This window comes from Cyanistes caeruleus, chromosome 33, assembly GCF_971803275.1.
Source record: "Cyanistes caeruleus chromosome 33, bCyaCae1.hap1.1, whole genome shotgun sequence".
In the NCBI taxonomy this organism is placed as follows: Eukaryota; Metazoa; Chordata; class Aves; order Passeriformes; family Paridae; genus Cyanistes; species Cyanistes caeruleus.
In genome coordinates, this window is record NC_141734.1 from 1030483 (window position 1) to 1051998 (window position 21516).

Sequence of the window (21516 nt, forward strand, 5' to 3'; positions counted from 1 at the left end):
GAAAAAATGAAGGAAAAGTAGGGGGAAAATTGGGGAAAAAATGGGGAAAAATGGGGAAAAATTGGGGAAAAAATTGGAATAAAATGGGGCAAAAATAGGGAAAAAATGGGGGAAAATTGGGAGGAAAAAATGGGGGAAAAATGGGGGAAAAATGGGAAAAAAAATGGGTGAAAAAAGGGGAATTTTGGAGAGCAAAAAGGGATTTTAGAGTGCAAAAAAAGGGGATTTTGCAGGCAAATGCTGGAATTTTGGAATATCAAACATTCTCAATGTTGCCAGGCCTGGAAGTCACCGAGAGAGGAGGAGGAAGGTTCTGGAAGGATCCAGGCCGGCTCTGGGGGGTTTGTTTGTGGCCGGGGTTTCAGGAAATGCTGAGAAAGAAAAGGAAATGCAAATGAAATTTGGGGTTCCTGGTTATGGGAATGGGGGTGGGGAAATGGGGGAGGGGGAGGGGGAATAGAATGGGGAAAAATGGGAATAAAATGGGAGGGAAATTGGGAAAAAATGGGGAAAAAATGGAGAAAAATGGGGAAAAAATGGGGAGAAAAATGGGGAAAAATGGGGAAAAAATGAGGGAAAAAATGGGGAAAAAATGGGGAAAAAATGGGGGAAAATGGGGAAAAAATGGGGGAAAAAATGGGGAAAAATGGGGAAAAATGGGAAAAAAATTAGGAAAAAAATGGGGAAAAAATGGGGAAAAATGGGGAAAAAATGGGGGAAAAATGGGGAAAAAATTAGGAAAAAAATGGGGAAAAAATGGGGAAAAATAGGGGAAAAATGGGGGAAAAATGGAGAAAAAACGGAGAAAAATGGGGAAAAATTGGAGGAAAAATGGGGAAAAAATGGGGAAAAATTGGGGGAAAAATGGGAAAAAATTGGGGGAAAAAGGGGAAAAAATGGGGAAAAAATGGGGGAAAATGGGGGGAAAAATGGGGAAAAAATTGGAATAAAATGGGAGGGAAAATGGGAAAAAAATGGGGAAAAAAATGGGGAAAAAATGGGGGAAATGGGAAAAAAATGGGGGAAAAAAGGGGAATTTTGGAGAGCAAAAAGGGATTTTAGAGTGCAAAAAAAGGGGATTTTGCAGGCAAATGCTGGAATTTTGGAATATCAAACATTCTCAATGTTGCCAGGCCTGGAAGTCACCGAGAGAGGAGGAGGAAGGTTCTGGAAGGATCCAGGCCGGCTCTGGGGGTTTGTTTGTGGCCGGGGTTTCAGGAAATGCTGAGAAAGAAAAGGAAATGCAAATGAAATTTGGGGTTCCTGGTTATGGGAATGGGGGTGGGGAAATGGGGGAGGGGAAAGGGGGGAAAGGGGGAATGGAATGGGATAAAATGGGAATAAAATGGGGAAAAAATGGGGAAAAAATTGGAATAAAATGGGAGGGGAAATGGGGAAAAAAATGGGGAAAAATGGAGAAAAAATGGAAAAAAAATGGGAATAAAATGGGGAAAAATGGGGAAAAAATGGGGAAAAATGGAGAAAAAATGGGGGAAAATTGGAGGAAAAAATGGGGGAAAAAATGGAGAAAAAATGGGAGAAAAATGAAGAAAAAATGGGGAAAAAATGGGGAAAAAAGAGGAAAAAATTGGGGGAAAATGGGGAAAAATGGGGTAAAAATGGGGGGAAAATGGGGGAAAAATTGGGGAAAAATTGGAATAAAATGGGAGGGAAATTGGGGGAAATTGGGGAAAAAATGGAGAAAAAATGGGGAAAAATGGGGGAAAAATGGGAAAAAAATGGGAGAAAAAATGGGGAAAAATTGGAATAAAATGGGAGGGAAATTGGGGGAAATTGGGGAAAAAATGGAGAAAAAATGGGAAAAAATGGGGAAAAAATGGGAAAAAATTGGGGGAAAAATGGGAAAAAATGGGGAAAAAATGGGGGAAAAATGGAAAAAAAATGGGGAAAAAATGGGGAAAAATGGGGAAAAATGGGGAAAAATTGGAGAAAAAATGGGGGAAAAAATGGGGGAAATGGGAAAAAAATGGGGGAAAAAAGGGGAATTTTGGAGAGCAAAAAGGGATTTTAGAGTGCAAAAAAAGGGGATTTTGCAGGCAAATGCTGGAATTTTGGAATATCAAACATTCTCAATGTTGCCAGGCCTGGAAGTCACCGAGAGAGGAGGAGGAAGGTTCTGGAAGGATCCAGGCCGGCTCTGGGGGGTTTGTTTGTGGCCGGGGTTTCAGGAAATGCTGAGAAAGAAAAGGAAATGCAAATGAAATTTGGGGTTCCTGGTTATGGGAATGGGGGTGGGGAAATGGGGGAGGGGAAAGGGGGAGGGGGAGGGGGAATAAAATGGGGAAAATGGGAATAAAATGGGGAAAAATGGGAATAAAATGGGGAAAAATGGGGAAAAAAATGGGAAAAAAAATGGGGGAAAAATGGGGAAAAATGGGGAAAAATGGGGAAAAATGAGGAAAAAATGGGGAAAAATGGGGAAAAAATGGAATAAAATGGGAGGAAAAATTGGGGAAAAAATGGGAAAAAATTGGGGAAAAAATGAGGGAAAAATGGGAAAAAAATGGGGAAAAATGGGGAAAAAATGGAGAAAAAATGGGGAAAAAATGGGGAAAAAATGGGGAAAATGGGAACAAAATGGGGAAAAAATGGGGAAAAATGGGAAAAAAATGGGGGAAAAAATGGGGGGAAAATGGGGGAAAAATGGGGAAAAATGGAGAAAAAATGGAGAAAAAATTGGGGAAAAATGGGGTAAAAATGGGGGAAAAATTGAGGGAAAAAGAGGAAAAAATTGGGAAAAATTGGAATAAAATGGGAGGAAAATTGAGGAAAAAATGGGAAAAAATTGGGGAAAAAATGAGGGAAAAATGGGAAAAAAATGGAGAAAAAATGGGGAAAAATGGGGAAAAAATGGGAATAAAATGGGAATAAAATGGGGAAAAAATGGGGGGAAAATGGGGGAAAAATGGGGAAAAAAATGGGGAAAAAAATGGAGAAAAAATGGGGAAAAAATGGGGAAAAATTGGAATAAAATGGGGCAAAAATGGGGAAAAAATGGGGGAAAATTGGAGGAAAAATGGGGAAAAATGGGGGGAAAATGGAAAAAAATGGAGAAAAATTTGGAATAAAATGGGAGGGAAATTGGGGAAAAATGGGGAAGAAATGGGAAAAAATTGGGGAAAAAATGGGAAAAAATGGAAAAAATTGGGGGAAAATGGGGAAAAAATGGGGAAAAAATTGGGGAAAAATTGGGGAAATTGGGGAAAAAACCTGGTAAAATTGGGGGAGGAAAAAGGGGAATAAAAGGAAGAAATTGCAGAGCTCAGCTTGGATTTATTTTGGATTCAATCCAGGCATGGCCACACCCAGAGCTAAAAATATCCAGAGGAGAAGGAAATAAAAGCTGGGGAAAAAAAGGGGAAAATGGGGGAAAAATGGGGGAAAATGGGGGAAAAAATGGAATAAAATGGGAGGGAAATTGGGGAAAATTGGGGAAAAAATGGGAAAAAAATGGGGAAAAAATGAGGGGAAAATGGGGGGAAAATGAGGGAAAAATGGGAAAAAAATGGAGAAAAAATTGGAATAATATGGGAGAGAAATTGGGGGAAAAATTGGGAAAAAATGGGAATAAAATGGGGGAAAAATGGGAAAAAATGGGAAAAAATGGGGAAAAAAATGGGGGGAAAATTGAGAAAAAATGGGGGAAAATGGGGGAAAATGGGGAAAAAATGGGGAAAAAATGGGGAAAAATGGAATAAAATGGGAGGGAAATTGGGGGAAAATGGGGGAAAAATGGGGAAAAAAATGGGAATAAAATGGGGGAAAAATGGGGGAAAAAATGGGAATAAAATGGGGGAAAATGGGGGAAAAATGGGGAAAAATGGGAGAAAAAATTGGAATAAAATGGGAGGGAAATTGGGGAAAAATGGGGAAAAAATGAGGGAAAAAATGGGAAAAAAATTGAGGGGAAAATGGGGAAAATTGGGGGAAATTTGGAATAAAATGGGAGGGAAATTCAAGTGAAAAATGGGGAAAAATTGGGGAAAAAATTGGGGAAAAAATGGGGGAAAAAAAGGGGAAAAAATGGGGAAAAAATGGAAAAAAATGGAGAAAAAATTGGAATAAAATGGGAGGGAAATTGGGGAAAAAATGAGAAAAAAGAAGGGAAAAAATGGGGAAAAATTTAGGATAAAATGGGAAAAAAATGGGGAAAAATAGGAAAAAATGGGAAAAAATGGGGGAAAAAACGGGGGAAATTGGGGGAAAATGAGGAAAAAATTGGGGGAAAATGGGAAAAAAATGGGGGGAAAATTGGAATAAAATGGGAGGGAAATTGGGGAAAAAATGGGGAAAAATGGGACAAAATTGGGGGGAAAATAAGGGAAAATTGGGGAAAAAATGGGGAAAAAATGGAGAAAAAATGGAGAAAAAATTGGAATAAAATGGGAGGGAAATTGGGGAAAAAATGAGAAAAAAAAAGGGAAAAAATGGGGAAAAAATGGGGAAAAATTTAGGATAAAATGGGAAAAAAAAGGGAAAAAAATAGGAAAAAAATGGGAAAAAATTGGGAAAAAAATGGGGAAAAATTGGGGAAAAATGGGAAAAAATGGGGGGAAAAATGGGAAGAAAAGAGGAAAAAATGAGGGAAAAAATGGGGAAAAAATGGGGAAAAAATGAGGGAAAAAATGGGGAAAAAATGGAGAAAAAAATCCCCATTTTTCCCCCAAAAAATCCCCATTTTTCCCAAAAATTTCCCATTTTTTTCCCCAAATTCCCATTTTTATCTCCCAAAAATCCTCATTTCCTCCCAAAAATTCCCATTTTTCCACCCAAAATTCCCATTTTCCTCCCCAAAATCCCCATTTCCCATAAAAATTACAATTTTTATCCCAAAAATTCCCATTTTTCCCCCAAAATTCCCATTTTTCCCCCAAATTCCCGTTTTTTCCTGCCAAAAATTCCCATTTTTCCTTCTAAAATCTCAAATTTTTACCCAAAATTCCCATTTTTCCCCCAAAATCCCCAAAATTCCCATTTTTTCACCCAAAAATTCCCATTTTTCACCCAAAAATTCCCATTTTTCCCCAAAATTTCCCTTTTTTAAAACAGGGATTAAAAAAATTGGGGATGAGAAATTTTTCCACGGAATAAAAAGGGGAAAAAAATGGGAAAATTGGGAAAAATTGAGGGAAATAAATGAAAAAAAATATAGAAAAATGGGGAAAATTTGGGGAAAATATTTTGGAAAAATTTGGGGAGAAAATTGGGAAAAAATTGGGAAAAAATGGAAAAAATATGGAAAAATTGGGGAAAATTTGGGAAAAATTTGGGAAAAATATGGAGAAAAATGGGAGAAAAATTGGGAATAAAATTGGGGGAAAAATGGGAAAAAATTGGAAAAAAATTGGAAAAAAATATGGAAAAATGGGGATAAAATGAGGAGGAAAACATGGAAAAATTTGGGAAAAATATGGAAAAATTCAGGCTAAAAAATGAAGGAAATTTGGGAATTTCTGCTGGAATTTCGAAAAAAGAAATTCCAATTTCAAAAATTCCAATTCTTTTTCATTCAGGAATAACTTTAAGAATTGAATTTTTTTAAGGAATTTCTACTTTTTCCCCCCCCAAAAAAAAACGGGAATTTTTTTATTTGGAATTATTTTTCCCCAGAAAAAAAAAAATCAAAGAATTTAATCAAAAAATTCCAACGTTTAATTAGAAAATTCCGATTTTTTTTTTTCAAAGAAATTCTGGAAATTCCAGATGGGAAAATCTTTGGAAAAAAGCAAAATTCTTGGATTACAGATTTTTTTTTGGATAATTGGAAAAACCAAGTGAAATTGGATTTAAATGGAATTTTTTAGAGAAAATTCCCAGATTTTGGATCAGCTCTTTCATAAAATTCGGGTTTTTTGGTGCGGCAAAAAAAAAAATTAAAAGCGAAGCAAAAATCGGAAATTCCCAAAATTCGAATTTCCAAAGGAAAAATGGGAAAATTCACATTCTAAGATAAAATTCCTGAATTTTGCCTCGATATTCCCCCAAAAAAAACAAACTTGGAAAAAGATTCTTACCTAAAATTTTGGATGTAAATTCGGGATCCCCAAGCATTTCCATGTGGGAACATTAAAAAATCCAGCTCGAGGTTCACCATCGCTTTTCCCTCTGTAACAGCACAAAAACCATTCCCCGCTTTTTCATGGAGCAATCCATTAAAAATTCCAAAGATTTCTTGGAATTTTGGGATTATTTAAGAGGTAAAATCAGACGATTCCCCTCAGAGCCGGAGCTTCCCCTCAGAGCCGGCGCCATCTTGCCCCCCCCCCTCCCCCTTTTTCCCGCGCTTACCTTCTTCGTCCTTTTTCTCTGGGAATGGCTCCTCCATGGATCCCAAGGTTTTTTCCAGGATTCGATCCCAAAAATGTCACCGGGATGGGGAGCGGGAGCGGGAATGGGAAAGCGTCGGGAATGCGGGAGGAGGAGGAATGGCCGCCCCTGCGCGTTGCGGCCGCTGGGGCTCGGTCCTAGCGCCGACCGCTGAGGGATAAAACCGGGATGGATCCAATGGGAAAAAGCGGGAAAAGGAATTGAGGGAATTTCTAAGGAAAATGGGGAATTCGGATCTTGTTGGAGCAACACCCTGAGGTTCCTGAGCGGCAGCAGGGCCCGCCATGATTCCTCCATCAGGGGTCTCGCCATGATTCCTCCTTCAGGGATCCTGCCATGGTTCCCACTCAGGGGTCCCGCCATGGTTCCCCCTCAGGGGTCTCGCTCTGGGGTCCCTCCATGGATCCTCCCTCAGAGGTCTTGCCATGGTTCCTCCCTCAGGGGTCCCACCATGGTTCCTCCCTCAGGGGTCCCGCCATGATTCCTCCCTCACGGGTCCCACCATGATTGCCCCCTCAGAGGTCTCGCCATGGTTCCTCCCTCAGGGGTCCCGCCATGGTTCCTCCCTCAGGGATCCCGCCATGATTCCTCCTCAGGGGTCCCGCCATGATTCCTCCTCAGGTGTCTCACTCCGGGTTCCGCCATGGTTCTTCCCTCAGGGATCGCGCCATGGTTCCTCCCTCAGGGATCCCGCCATGGTTCCTCCCTCAGGGGTCCCGCCATGGTTCCTCCCTCAGGGGTCCCGCCATGGTTCCTCCCTCAGGGGTCCCGCCATGGTTCCTCCCTCAGGGGTCCCGCCATGGTTCCTCCCTCAGGGGTCCTGCCATGGTTTCTCCCTCAGGGGTCCCGCTATGGCTCCCCCTCAGGAGTCCCGCCATGGTTCCCCCTCAGGGATCCCGCCATGGTTCCTCCCTCAGGGGTCCCGCCATGATTCCTCCTCAGGGGTCCCGCCATGATTCCTCCTCAGGTGTCTCACTCCGGGTTCCGCCATGGTTCTTCCCTCAGGGGTCCCGCCATGGCGCCCCCTCAGGAGTCCCGCCATGGTTCCCCCTCAGGGGTCCCACCATGATTCTTCCCTCAGGGGTCTCACTCCGGGTTCCTCCATGATTCTTCCCTCAGGGGTCTCGCCATGGTTCTCTCTCTGGGGTCTCACTCCAGGATCCCACCATGGTTGCCCCCTCAGGGGGTCTCGCCATGCATCCCCTTCAGGGATACCGCCATGGTTCCCACTCAGGGGTCTCGCTCTGCAGTCCCGCCATGATCCCACCCTCAGGGGTCTCACCATGGTTCCCCCTCAGGGGTCTCACATTGAAGTCCCGCTCCTCTCACATTGAAGTTTCCTCTCGTGGGTCTCTCTCTGGGTCCCGCCATGGTTCCCCTCAGGGGTCCCGCCATGGTTCCCCTCAGGGGTCTTGCTCTGGGGTCCCTCCATGATTCCCCCCTCAGAGGTCTCGCCATGGTTCCCCCTCAGGGATCCTGCCATGGTTCCTCCCTCAGGGGTCCTGCCATGGTTCCTCCCTCAGGGGTCCCGCTATGATTCCTCCCTCAGGGGTCTCGCTCCAGGTCCCGCCATGGTTCCCCTTCAGGGGTCCCGCCATGGTTCCCCCTCAGGGATCCCACCATGGTTCCCCCTCAGGGATCCTGCCATGGTTCCCCTTCAGGGGTCCCGCCATGGTTCCCCCTCAGGGATCCCGCCATGGTTCCCCCTCAGGGATCCCGCCATGGTTCCCCCTCAGGGATCCCACCATGGTTCCTCCTCAGGGGTATTGCTCTGGGTCCCGCCATGGTTCCCCCTCAGGGGTCCCACCATGGCTTCCCTTCAGGTGTCTCACTCTGGGGTCCCTCCATGGTTCTTCCTTCAGGGATCCCGCCATGGTTCCTCCCTCAGGAGTCCTGCCATGGTTCCCCCTCAGGGGTCTCGCTCTGGGGTCCCTCCATGGTTCTTCCCTCAGGGATCCCGCCATGGCTTCCCCTCAGGGATCCTGCCATGGTTCCCCCTCAGGGGTCTCAGGGGTCTCACTCCGGATCCCACCATGGCTGCCCCTTCAGGGGGTCTCGCCATGCATCCCCCTGAGGGATCCAGCCATGGTTCCCCCTCATGGGTCTCGCTCCAGATCCTACCATGGTTCCCCCTCAGGGGTCTCACTCTGGGGTCCCTCCATGGTTCTTCCCTCAGGGATCCCGCCATGGCTTCCCCTCAGGGATCCTGCCATGGCTTCCCCTCAGGGGTCTCACTCCGGATCCCACCATGGTTGCCCCTTCAGGGGTTCTCGTCATGCATCCCCCTGAGGGATCCAGCCATGGTTCCCCCTCATGGGTCTCGCTCCAGATCCTGCCATGGTTCTCCCTCAGGGATCCTGCTATGATTCCCCTTCAGGGGTCTCGCTCCGGTTCCTGCCATGATTCCCCCTCAGGGGTCTCACTCCAGGATCCCACCATGGTTGCCCCCTCAGGGAGTCTCGCCATGCATCCCCTTCAGGGATACCGCCATGATTCCCCCTCAGGGGTCTCGCTCTGCGGCCCCGCCATGGTTCTCCCCTCAGGGGTCTCGCCATGGCTCCCCCTCGGTGATTCCGCCATGGCTTCCCCTCAGAGGTCCCTCTCCATGATCCTGCCATGATTCCTCCCTCAGGGGTCTCGCTCCCTGGTCCCGCCATGGCTTCCCCTCAGGGGTCCCGCCATGGTTCCTCCCTCAGGGGTCTCGCCATGGCTCCCCCTCAGGGATCCCGCCATGGCTTCCCCTCAGGGGTTCCGCTCCAGGATCCTGCGATGATTCCTCCCTCAGGGGTCTCGCTCCCTGGTCCCGCCATGGCTTCCCCTCAGGGGTCCCGCCATGGTTTCCCCTCAGGGGTCTCGCTCCGGGTCCCGCCATGATCCCACCCTCAGGAGTCTCGCCACGGTTCCCCCTCAGGGGTCTCACATTGAAGTCCCGCTCCGGTTTCCCCTCAGGGGTCTCGCTCCGGGTCCCGCCATGGTTCCTCCCTCAGGGGTCTCGCCATGGCTCCCCCTCAGGGATCCCGCCATGGCTTCCCCTCAGGGGTTCCGCTCCAGGATCCTGCGATGATTCCTCCCTCAGGGGTCTCGCTCCCTGGTCCCGCCATGGCTTCCCCTCAGGGGTCCCGCCATGGTTCCCCCTCAGGGGTCTCGCTCCGGGTCCCGCCATGGTTCCTCCCTCAGAGGTGTCCTGCAGTCGCACCGTGGGTCCCTCCATGATTCCCCCTCAGGGATCTCGCATTGGGGTCCCTCCATGGCTCCCGTTGTCGTTCCCTCTCTGGGGTCTCGTTCTGCGCTCCCACCGCGGCTCCCGCTCCGACCCCTCCGTGCTCACCGCTCCGCTCCGACCCCTCCGTGCTCACCGCTCCGATCCCCTCCGTGCTTCCCCCTCACAGCTCCGCTCCGACCCCTCCGTGCTTCCCCCTCACGGCTCCCGCTCCGACCCCTCCGTGCTCGCCGCTCCGCTCCGACCCCTCCGTGCTTCCCCCTCACGGCTCTCGCTCCGAGGCTCCACCGTGACCCCGCGGGCTCCTCGGTCCCGCCCCCGCTGTTTCTCTATGGTTCGACTCGACCGCTCTGCCCCGCTCGGAGGCCGCGTTCGGGCCGGGCCGGGTTGCGCGCGCAGCCCGCGCTCCTGGCGCCGCGCGCCCGCTCCGCCATCGCCGCGGGGTCCCGGCCCCGGGCCGAGCCGGGCCGGCAACACCGAGCGGCATCGGCCGCCATCAGCCGGGCCGGCAGCTCCGGGCCTTCAACGGCCCCGTCTCGCCGGCCCGGCGTATGGAGAAACCCGGCAGGATGGATTGTCCCGCTTTGCCTCCAGGTTGGAAAAAGGAAGAGGTGATCCGTAAATCGGGCCTGAGCGCCGGTAAAAGCGATGTTTATTACTTCAGGTAAGGGCTCGAAGGATCGCGGTGGGGTTACCGAGTCTCCGGAGCTCTCGGAGCCGAGGTTGGGAAGGGACGCTGGGGTTGCTCCGTACACGCCGCCGGCGCGGCTGTCACAGCCCGCTCGCTTCCGCCATGGCTCTGGCACGGCCGGCTCCTGTCACGGGGTTGTTCCGGTTCTCTCTGAGGGGGGGGAACCGAGCTCCTGTCACGGGGGGAGCTTGGGCTTCTGGCACGGGGTTGTTCCGGTTTTCTCTGAGGGAGAACCGGGGCTTCTGGCACGGGGGGACCTCGGGGTTTTGTCCCGGGACTGTTCCGGTTCTCTCTGAGGGGGAACCGGGCTCCTGTCACGGGGGCGGTTCCGGGTCTCTCTGAGGGGACACCGAGGCTTCTGTCCCCGGAGGAGCTCGGGGAGAATCCGGTTCCTTCTCTGAGGGGAAAACCGGGACTCGTGTCCCCGGAGGAGCTCGGGGTTTTGTCCCGGGACTGTTCCGGTTCTCTCTGAGGGAGAACCAGGGCTCCTGTCGCGGGGGCGGTTCCGGTTCCCTCTGAGGGGAAAAGTGGGGCTCCTGTCCCCGGAGGAGCTCGGGGAGATTCCGCTTCCTTCTCTGAGGGGAAAACCGGGACTTGTGTCCCCGGAGGAGCTCGGGGTTTTGTCCCGGGACTTTTCCGGTTCTCTCTGAGGGGAAACCGGACTCCTGTCCCCGGAGGAGCTTGGGGAGGTTCCGGTTCCTTCTCTGAGGGGGATTCCGAGTTCTTTTCACGGGGGGAGCTCGGAGCTTTGTCCCGGGACTGTTCCGGTTCTCTCTGAGGGAGAACCGGGCTCCTGTCTCGGGACTATTCCGGTTCTCTCTGAGGAGGGGGAACTGGGTTCCTGTCCCGGGGGGAGCTCGGCTTCTGTCATGGGGTTGTTCCGGTTCTCTCTGGGGGGAAGCCGGGCTCCTGTCACGGGGGCGGTTCCGGTGCTCTCTGAGGGGGAACCGGACTCCTGTCCCTGGAGGAGCTCGGGGAAGTTCCGGTTCCTTCTCTGAGGGGGATTCTGAGTTACTTTCACGGGAGGAGCCTGGAGTTTTGTCCCGGGACTGTTCCGGTTCTCTCTGAGGGAGAACCGGAGCTTCTGTCACCGGGTGGTTCCGGTTCTCTCTGAGCGGGGGGAACCGGGCTCCTGTCACGGGGGGAGCTCGGGCTTCTGGCACGGGGTTGTTCCGGTTTTCTCTGAGGGAGAACCGGGGCTTCTGTCCCCAGAGGAGCTCGGGGTTTTGTCCCGGGACTGTTCCGGTTCTCTCTGAGGGAGAACCAGGGCTCCTGTCGCGGGGGCGGTTCCGGTTCCCTCTGAGGGGAAAACAGGGGCTCCTGTCCCCGGAGGAGCTCGGGGAGAATCCGGTTCCTTCTCTGAGGGGAAAACCGGGACTTGTGTCCCCGGAGGAGCTCGGGGTTTTGTCCCGGGACTGTTCTGGTTCTCTCTGAGGGGGAACCGGAGCTTCTGTCACCGGGTGTTTCCCGTCGTCTCTGAGGGGGAACCGGGGTTTCTGTCACGGGCAGAGCTCGGGGAGGTTCCGGTTCCTTCTCTGAGGGGGATTCCGAGTTACTTTCGTGGGAGGAGCTCGGGGTTTTGTCCCGGGACTGTTCCGGTTCTCTCTGAGGGGGAGCCGGAGCTCCTGTCACGGGGGCGGTTCCGGTTCCTTCTCTGAGGGGGGACCGGGGCTCCTCTCACGGGGGGAGCTCGGGGAGATTCCGGTTCCTTCTCTGAGGGGGAACCGGGGCTCCTCTCCCCGGAGGAGCTCGGGCTGCTGTCCCGGGACTTTTCCGGTTCTGTCTGAGGGGGAACCGGAGCTTCTGTCACGGGGCGGTTCCGGTTCCTTCTCTGAGGGGAAAACCGGGTTTTTTGTCCCCGGAGGAGCTCGGGGTTTTGTCCCGGGACTGTTCCGGTTCTCTCTGAGGGGGAACCGGACTTCTGTCACGGGGGGAGCTCGGGGATATTCCGGTTCCTTCTCTGAGGGGGATTCCGAGTTCCTGTCACTGGGGGAGCTCAGAGTTTTGTCCCGGGACTGTTCCGGTTCTCTGAGGGGGAACCGTGGCTCCTGTCACGGGGGCGGTTCCTGTCCTCTCTGAGGGGGGACTGGGGCTCCTCTCACGGGGGGAGCTCGGGGGGATTCCGGTTCCTTCTCTGAGGGGAAAACCGGGGCTTCTGTCCCCGCAGGAGCTCGAGGAGATTCCGCTTCCTTCTCTGAGGGGGAACCGGGGCTCCTGTCACGGGAATATCTCGGGGTTTTGTCCCGGGACTGTTCCGGTTCTGTCTGAGGGGGAACCGGGGTTTCTGTCACGGGGAGAGCTCGGGGAGGTTCCGGTTCCTTCTCTGAGGGGGAACCGGGGCTCCTGTCCCGGGACTGTTCCGGTTCTCTGAGGGGAAACCCGGGGTTTTTTCCCCGGAGGAGCTCGGGGGTTTGTCCCGGGACTGTTCCGGTTCTCTCTGAGGGGGAACCCCGGCTCCTGTCCCGGGATGGTTCCGGTTCTCTGAGGGGAAACCCGGGGTTTTTTCCCCGGAGGAGCTCGGGGTTTTGTCCCGGGACTGTTCCGGTTCTCTCTGAGGGGAAAACCGGAGCTCCTGTCCCGGGATGGTTCCGGTTCTCTGAGGAGGAACCGGGGCTCCTCTCACGGGAGGAGCTCGGGCTCCTGTCCCGGGATTGTTCCGGTTCTCTGAGGGGGAAAACCGGGGTTTTTTCCCCGGAGGAGCTCGGGGGTTTGTCCTGGCATTGTTCCGGTTCTCTCTGAGGGGAAAACCGGGGTTTTTTCCCCGGAGGAGCTCGGGGTTTTGTCCCGGGACTGTTCCGGTTCTCTCTGAGGGGGAACCCCGGCTCCTGTCCCGGGATGGTTCCGGTTCTCTCTGAGGGGGAACCGGAGCTCCTGTCCCGGGATGGTTCCGGTTCTCTGAGGAGGAACCGGGGCTCCTCTCACGGGAGGAGCTCGGGCTCCCGTCCCGGGACTGTTCCGGTTCTCTCTGAGGAGGAACCGGGGCTCCTGTCATGGGAGGAGCTCGGGGTTTTGTCCCGGGATTGTTCCGGTTCTCTCTGAGGGGAAAACCGGGTTTTTTTCCCCGGAGGAGCTCGGGGGTTTGTCCCGGGACTGTTCCGGTTCTCTCTGAGGGGAAAACCGGAGCTCCTGTCCCCGGAGGAGCTCGGGCTCCTGTCCCGGGACTGTTCCGGTTCTCTCTGAGGGGGAACCGGGGCTCTTGTCAGGGGAGGAGCTCGGGGTTTTGTCCCGGGACTGTTCCGGTTCTCTCTGAGGGGAAAACCGGGTTTTTGTCCCCGGAGGAGCTCGGGGTTTTGTCCCGGGACTGTTCCGGTTCTCTCTGAGGGGGAACCGGGGCTCCTGTCCCGGGATGGTTCCGGTTCTCTGAGGAGGAACCGGGGCTCCTCTCACGGGAGGAGCTCGGGCTCCTGTCCCGGGATTGTTCCGGTTCTCTGAGGGGAAACCCGGGGTTTTTTCCCCGGAGGAGCTCGGGGTTTTGTCCCGGGACTGTTCCGGTTCTCTCTGAGGGGGAGCCGGGGCTCCTGTCCCGGGATGGTTCCGGTTCTCTGAGGGGGAACCGGGGCTCCTGTCCCGGGATGGTTCCGGTTCTCTGAGGGGGAACCGGGGCTCCTGTCCCGGGATGGTTCCGGTTCCTTCTCTGAGGGGATTCCCGGGATTTTATCCCGAATTCTCCCGGGTTTCATCGCGGTGTTTATTCCAAATTATCCCGGTTTTTTATCCCGAGTTATCCCGGTGTTTATCCCTGGATTTTATCCAGGAGTTTATCCCGAATTATTCCGGTGTTTATCCCAGATTATCCCGGGGTTTTATCCGGAGTGATCCCAAATCCCGATCCAGGAATTTTTGGGGATTTTTATGGAATTTTTAGGGGTTTTTTAAGGATTTTTTTTTTTGAATTTTTAAGGAATTTTTGGGGTTTTTTTTAGGGAATTTTTGGGGGTTTTTATGGAATTTTGGAAGGGAAAAATTGGGATTTGGGGATTTTTGGGGAATTTATGGGAGAATTTTGGGATTTTTTGGGAATTTTTGGGGTTTTTCCAGAATTTTGGAGAGGAAAAATTTGGATTTGGGATTTTCATGGAATTTTTTGAAGTTTTTAGGGAATTTTTGGGGTTTTTAAAGGAATTTTGGAGAGGAAAATTTGGGATTTGGGGATTTTTAGGGAATTTTTGGGAGAATTTTGGGATTTTTTGGGGAATTTTTGGGGTTTTTAGGGAATTTTTTGGGTTTTTTTTATGGAATTTTGGAGGGGAAAATTTGGGATTTGGGGATTTTTATGGAATTTTTTGGAGAATTTTGGGCTTTTTTAGGGAATTTTTGGTTTTTTTAGGGAATTTTTGAGGGTTTTTATGGAATTTTGGAAGGGAAAATTTGGGATTTGGGGATTTTTATGGAATTTTTTGGGAGAATTTTGGGAATTTTTGGGGTTTTATGGAATTTTTGGGAGAATTTTGGGATTTTTGGGGGAATTTTTGGGGTTTTTAGGGATTTTTTTTGGTTTTTATGGAATTTTGGAAGGGAAAATTTGGGATTTGGGGATTTTTATGGAATTTTTTGGGAGAATTTTGGGAATTTTTGGGGTTTTATGGAATTTTTGGGAGAATTTTGGGCTTTTTTATGGAATTTTTGGGGTTTTATGGAATTTTTGGGGGGGAAAAATTTGGGATTTGGGGCAAATCCAAACTCCAAACCCGAAATTCCAACTTTTCTTGGGAATTCAAGCCGGGAAAAACCACTCGGATCCAGAAGGAGTGGGGAAAAAAATGAAGGTTATTATGTAAATGAGCTCATTTGCATATTTAATGAATATTTTTTGTCAATCCCGAAATTTCCGGCTGGACGAGTTTTCCCGGTTTTTCCTCATTATCCTAAAAATTTGGGATTAAAAGGTTTGAAACTCCCCCCAAATCCCAAAAAAAAGTCAGAATTCTGATTTTTTCCATCCAAAATTCCCTAAAAAACCCCAAAAAATTCCCTAAAAAACCCCAAAAATTCCCTAAAAAAGCCCCAAAATCTCCCCAAAATTCCATAAAAATCCCCAAATTCCAATTTTTCCCTTCCAAAATTCCATAAAAACCCCAAAAAATTCCCTAAAAAACCCAAAATTCCCTAAAAACCCCAAAAATTCCCTAATGAATCCCTAAATTCCAAAAAAAATCCCCTAAAAATCCCTAAAAAATCCCAAAAAATCACTAAAAAATTAAAAAGAACCCTAAAAAATTCCAAAAAATTCCACAAAAAAATCCCCAAAAAATCTGAAAAAAATCCCCAAAAATTCCACAAAAAATCTCCCAAAATTCCATAAAAAAATCTTCAAAAAATGATGCAAAAAATCTGAAGAAAATCCTCAAAAAACCCCCAAAATTCCCCCCCAAAATCTCAAAAAAATCCCTAAAAAATCCTCAAAAAAATCCCAAAAAATCCCAAAAAATTCGGCAAAAAATTCCCAAAAAATCCCAAAAAAATCCCAAAAAAATTCCCAAAAAATTCCCCAAAAATCCCAAACTATTTCCAAAAAATCCACAAAAATCCTCCAAAAAAACCCCTAAAAAATCCCAAAAAACCCCTAAAAAATTAAAAAAAAATCTCAAAAAACCCCAAAAAAATCCCAAAAAATCCACCAAAAAATCCCCAAGAAATTCCCCAAAAATCAAAAAAAATCCCCAAAAAATCCCCAAAAAATTCCAAAAAAAATCTCAAAAACATCCCCAAAAAATTCCCCAAAAATTAAAAAAAAAATCCCAAAAAATCCCCCAAAAATTCCCAAAAAATCCCAAAAAATTCTCCAAAAATTCCAAAAAAATCCCCAAAAAATCGCAAAAAAATCCCCAAAAAATTCCCATAAAATCCAAAAAAATTCTCAAAAAAATCCCAAAATATCCCCAAAGAATCCCCAAAAAATCCCCAAAAAATCCCAAAAAAAATCCCAGAAAATCCCAAAAAAATCCCAAAAAATCCCTAAAAATTCTCCAAAAAATCCCAAAAAATCCCCCAAAATTCCCAAAGAAATTCCCAAAAAATCCCCAAAAAATCCCTAAAAAATCCCAAAAAAACCCCTAAAAAATTCCAAAAAAATCCCAAAAAATTCCAAAAAAATTCCAAAAAAATCCCCAAAAAATCCCAAAAAACCCCTAAAAAATTAAAAAAAAATCTCAAAAAACCCCCAAAAAATCCCCAAAAAATTCCTAAAAAATCCCAAAAAATCCACCAAAAAATCCCCAAAAAATTCCCCAAAAATCAAAAAAAATCCCCAAAAAATTCCAAAAAAAATCTCAAAAACATCCCCAAAAAATTCCCAAAAATCCCCAAAAATTCCTTAAAAAACTCCATAAAATCCTCAAAAAAATCCCAAAAAATCCCCAAAAATCCCCCAAAAATTCTCTAAAAAATCCCAAAAAATTCCAAAAAAACCTTAAAAAATCCCCCAAAAATCGCAAACAAATCCCCAAAAAATTCCCAAAAAATCCCTTAAAAATTCCCAAAAAAATCCCCAAAAAAACCTTAAAAAATCCCCCAAAAATCGCAAAAAAATCCCAAAAAAATTCCCAAAAAATCCCTTAAAAATTCCCAAAAAATCCCCCAAAAATCCCAAAGAAATCCCCAAAAATCCCTAAAAATTCTCCAAAAAATCCAAAAAAATTCCCAAAAAATCCCCCAAAATTCCCAAAGGAATTCCCAAAAAATCCCCAATTAATCCTTAAAAAATCCCCAAAAAACCCCTAAAAAATTCAAAAAAAATCGAGAAAAATCCCAAAAAAATCCCAAAAAAATCCCAAAAAGTCCCAAAAAAATCCCAAAAAACCTTAAAAAATCTCCAAAAAATCCCCAAAAAATCCCCCAAAAAAACCCTAAAAAATTCAAAAAAATCTCGAAAAAAACCCTAAAAAATTTAAAAAAAAAATCGAAAAAAATTCCAAAAAAATCCCAAAAAATTCCCAAGGATCCCCCTGCACCCCCCAAAATTCCCATTTTGTCCAAAGCAGCAATTCCAGTTTTTTTATCCCTGTTTGGCAGCCCCAGTGGGAAGAAGTTCCGCAGCAAAAAATCTCCAAAAAATCCCCAAAAATTCCCAAAAAATCCCCAAAAAATCCCTTAAAAATTCCCCAAAAATCCCCAAAAAATCTCAAAAAAATCCCCAAAAATTCCCTAAAAAATCTCTAAAAAATCCCCAAAAATTCCTTAAAAAACTCCAAAAAATCCTCAAAAAAATCCCAAAAAATCCCCAAAAAATCCCAAAAAAAACTTAAAAAATCCCCAAAAAATCCCAAAAAAATCCCCAAAAAATTCCCAAAAAATCCCTTAAAAATTCCCCAAAAATTCCCCAAAAAATCCCAAAAAAACCTTAAAAAATCCCCAAAAAATCGCAAAAAAATCCCAAAAAAATTCCCAAAAAATCCCTTAAAAATTCCCCAAAAATTCCCAAAAAAATCCCAAAAAAACCTTAAAAAATCCCCAAAAAATCGCAAAAAAATCCCAAAAAAATTCCCAAAAAATCCCCAAAAAATCCCAAAAAAATCTCAAAAAAAATCTCAAAAAATCCCCAAAAAATCCCAAAAAATCCCCCAAAAATTCCAAAAAAATCCCAAAAAAATCTCAAAAAATCGCAAAAAAATCCCTAAAAAATCCCCCCAAAAATCCCTAAAAAATCCAAAAAAAATCGAAAAAAACCCTAAAAAATTCCCAAAAAAATCCCCAAAAATTCCAAAAAAATCCCCAAAAATTCCCAAAAAATCCCCAAAAAATCTCAAAAAATTCCCAAAAAATCCACAAAAAATTTCCAAAAAATCCCAAAAAAATCCCCAAAAAATCCCTGAAAAACCCCCTAAAAAAACCCTAAAAAATTCAAAAAAAATCGAAAAAATCCCCCAAAAATTCTCAAAAAATTCCCAAAAAATTCCCAAGGATCCCCCTGCACCCCCCCAAAATTCCCATTTTGTCCAAAGCAGCAATTCCAGTTTTTTTATCCCTGTTTGGCAGCCCCAGTGGGAAGAAGTTCTGCAGCAAAAAATCTCCAAAAAATCCCCAAAAATTCCCAAAAATTCCCCAAAAAATCTGCAAAAAATCCCTTAAAAATTCCCCAAAAATTCATTAAAAAATCTCAAAAAAATCCCAAAAAATTCCCAAAAAAATCCCAAAAAATCCCAAAAAATCCCCAAAAAATCCCCCAAAAATTCCCAAAAAATCCCCGAAAATTTCCAAAAAAATCCTCAAAAAATTCCCAAAAAACCCCTAAAAAATTCAAAAAAAATCTCAAAAAATCCCAAAAAAATCCCTAAAAATTCCCAAAAAAAATCTCAAAAAAATCCCAAAAAATTCTCCAAAAAATCCTCAAAAAAATCCCCAAAAATTCCCCAAAAATCCCCAAAAAATCGCAAAAAAATCCCAAAAAAACCCCTAAAAAATTCAAAAAAAATCGAAAAAAATCCCCAAATAATCCCCAAAAAATTCCCAAAAAGTCCCAAAAAAAATCCCAAAAAAACCTTAAAAAATCCCCAAAAAATCCCCAAAAAATCCCCCCAAAAAACCCCTAAAAAATCAAAAAAAATAGAAAAAACCCCTAAAAAAATCCCAAAAAATTCCAAAAAAATCCCCCCAAAAACCCCTAAAAAATAAAAAAAAAATCGAAAAAACCCCGAAAAAAATCGAAAAAAATTCCAAAAAATTCCCAAAAAATTCCCAAGAATCCCCCTGCACCCCCCAAAATTCCCATTTTGTCCAAAGCAGCAATTCCAGTTTTTTTATCCCTGTTTGGCAGCCCCAGTGGGAAGAAGTTCCGCAGCAAAAAATCTCCAAAAAATCCCTTAAAATTCCCAAAAAATCCCCAAAAAATCCCCCAAAAATTCCCCAAAAATTCCCTAAAAAATCTCAAAAAAATCCCCAAAAATTCCTTAAAAAACTCCAAAAAATCCTCCAAAAAATCCCCAAAAAATCTCAAAAAAATCCCAAAAAATCCCAAAAAAACCTTAAAAAATCCCCAAAAAATCGCAAAAAAAATTCCCAAAAAATCCCTTAAAAATTCCCCAAAAATTCCCAAAAAAATCCCAAAAAAACCTTAAAAAATCCCCAAAAAATCGCAAAAAAATCCCCAAAAAATTCCCCAAAAATCCCCAAAAAATCTCAAAAAAAATCTCAAAAAATCCCCAAAAAATTCCCAAAAAATCCCCAAAAAATCCCCAAAAAATCTCAAAAAATCGCAAAAAAATCCCTAAAAAATCCCCCCAAAAATCCCTAAAAAATCAAAAAAAAATCGAAAAAACCCCTAAAAAAATCCCAAAAAATTCCCAAAAAATCCACAAAAAATTTCCAAAAAATCCCCAAAAAATCCCCAAAAAATCCCTGAAAAATCCCCTAAAAAAACCCTAAAAAATTCAAAAAAATCGAAAAAATCCCCCAAAAATTCTCAAAAAATTCCCAAAAAATTCCCAGGAATCCCCCTGCACCCCCAAAATTCCCATTTTGTCCAAAGCAGCAATTCCAGTTTTTTTATCCCTGTTTGGCAGCCCCAGTGGGAAGAAGTTCCGCAGCAAAAAATCTCCAAAAAATCCCCAAAAATTCCCAAAAAATTTCCAAAAAATCTGCAAAAAATCCCTTAAAAATTCCCTAAAAATTCCCTAAAAAATCGCAAAAAAATCCCCAAAAATTCCTTAAAAAACTCCAAAAAATCCTCCAAAAAATCCCAAAAAATCCCCAAAAAATCTCAAAAAAATCTCAAAAAAATCCCAAAAAATCCCCAAAAAATCACAAAAAAATCCCCAAAAAATTCCCAAAAAATCCCCAAAAAATCCAAAAAAAACCCTTAAAAAATCCCCAAAAAAACCTTAAAAAATCTCCAAAAAATTCCAAAAAAAATCCCAAAAAATTCCCAAAAAATCCCTAAAAAATCCCTAAAAAATCCCCAAAAAATTCCAAAAAAATCCCCAAAAAATCTCAAAAAATCCCCAAAAAATCCCTAAAAAATCCCCTCAAAAAAACCCTAAAAATAAAAAAAAAATCGAAAAAACCCCTAAAAAAATCCCAAAAATCCCAAAAAATTCCCAAAAAATTCCCAAGAATCCCTCTCCACCCCCCAAAATTCCCATTTTGTCCAAAGCAGCAATTCCAGTTATTTTATCCCTGTTTGGCAGCCCCAGTGGGAAGAAGTTCCGCAGCAAGCCGCAGCTGGCTCGCTACCTCGGCAATTCCGTGGATCTGAGCTCCTTCGATTTCCGCACGGGGAAGATGATGCCCAGCAAGCTGCAAAAGAACAAACAACGCCTGAGGAACGACGCCCTCAACCCCAACAAGGTCAGCCAGAACAATTCCAAAAGTTTGCCCAAACTTTTCCCGGTTTTTTCCCATTTATTCCCATTTTTTCCCCATTTTTTCCCATTTTTTCCCATTTTTTTTGCATTTTTTTCCCATTTTTTTCCCCAATTTTTCCCATTTTTTCCCATTTTTTTTGCATTTTTTTCCCCCCATTTTTTTCCCCAATTTTTCCCCATTTTTTCCCCATTTATTCCCATTTTTTCCCCATTTTTTTCCCATTTTTTTACCTTTTTTCCCCATTTTTTCCCCATTTATTCCCATTTTTTCCCCATTTTTTTCCCATTTTTTTCCCTTTTTTCCCCATTTTTTCCCTTTTTTTCCCCATTTTTTTCCCATTTTTTCCCATTTTTTTCCCATTTTTTCCCAATTTTTTCCCATTTTTTTCCCCATTTTTTTTCCCCATTTTTTTCCCCATTTTTTTCCCATTTTTTCCCATTTTTTCCCCATTTTTTTCGCATTTTTTTGCATTTTTTTGCATTTTTTTCCCTTTTTTTCCCCATTTTTTCCCCATTTTTTCCCCATTTTTTCCCCATTTTTTCCCATTTATTCCAATTTTTTCCCATTTTTTTCCCCATTTATTCCCATTTTTTTCACACTTTTTTCCCCATTTTTTCCCATTTTTTTTGAATTTTTTCCCCATTTTTTCCCCATTTTTTCTCCCATTTTTTCCCATTTATTGTTATTTTTTTCCCATTTTTTCCCCATTTTTTCCCATTTATTCCAATTTTTTCCCATTTTTTTCCCCATTTATTCCCATTTTTTTCACACTTTTTTCCCCATTTTTTCCCATTTTTTTGCATTTTTTTCCCCATTTTTTTCCCATTTTTTCCCATTTATTGTTATTTTTTCCCATTTTTTCCCATTTTTCCCATTTTTTTCCCTTTTTTTTCCCCCATTTTTTACCATTTTTTTTCATTTTTTTTACCATTTTTTTCCCCATTTTTTCCCCATTTTT

The 21516-nt window shown here is 45.1% G+C and overlaps 2 long non-coding RNA genes and 1 pseudogene across 4 annotated transcripts in view; 2 read left to right on the plus strand and 1 right to left on the minus strand.

Moving 5' to 3' along the window:
* Positions 1-217: 217 nt before the first annotated feature.
* LOC147647818 (uncharacterized) lies at positions 218-1253 on the plus strand. The gene is made up of 2 exons (XR_015281347.1): positions 218-341; positions 1134-1253. It is a non-coding gene; the product is annotated as an uncharacterized LOC147647818 (long non-coding RNA).
* Positions 1254-1630: 377 nt separating this feature from the next.
* LOC111943972 (uncharacterized) lies at positions 1631-9375 on the minus strand. Of its 2 annotated transcripts, XR_015281341.1 has the most exons (4): positions 9269-9375; positions 6310-6498; positions 6036-6126; positions 1631-2195 (listed from the first exon to the last, which is right to left on the minus strand). It is a non-coding gene; the product is annotated as an uncharacterized LOC111943972 (long non-coding RNA). The 2 variants fall into 2 exon arrangements; XR_015281340.1 differs by lacking the exon at positions 9269-9375 and having other exon boundaries at positions 6310-7096.
* Positions 9376-9953: 578 nt separating this feature from the next.
* Positions 9954-21516, plus strand: part of LOC111945340 (methyl-CpG-binding domain protein 3-like) — a 29753-nt pseudogene continuing 18190 nt past the window's right edge. The window contains exons 1-2 of the transcript XR_015281342.1: positions 9954-10232; positions 20381-20540. The product of XR_015281342.1 is annotated as a methyl-CpG-binding domain protein 3-like (transcript). The remainder of the gene's footprint in view (positions 10233-20380; positions 20541-21516) is intronic.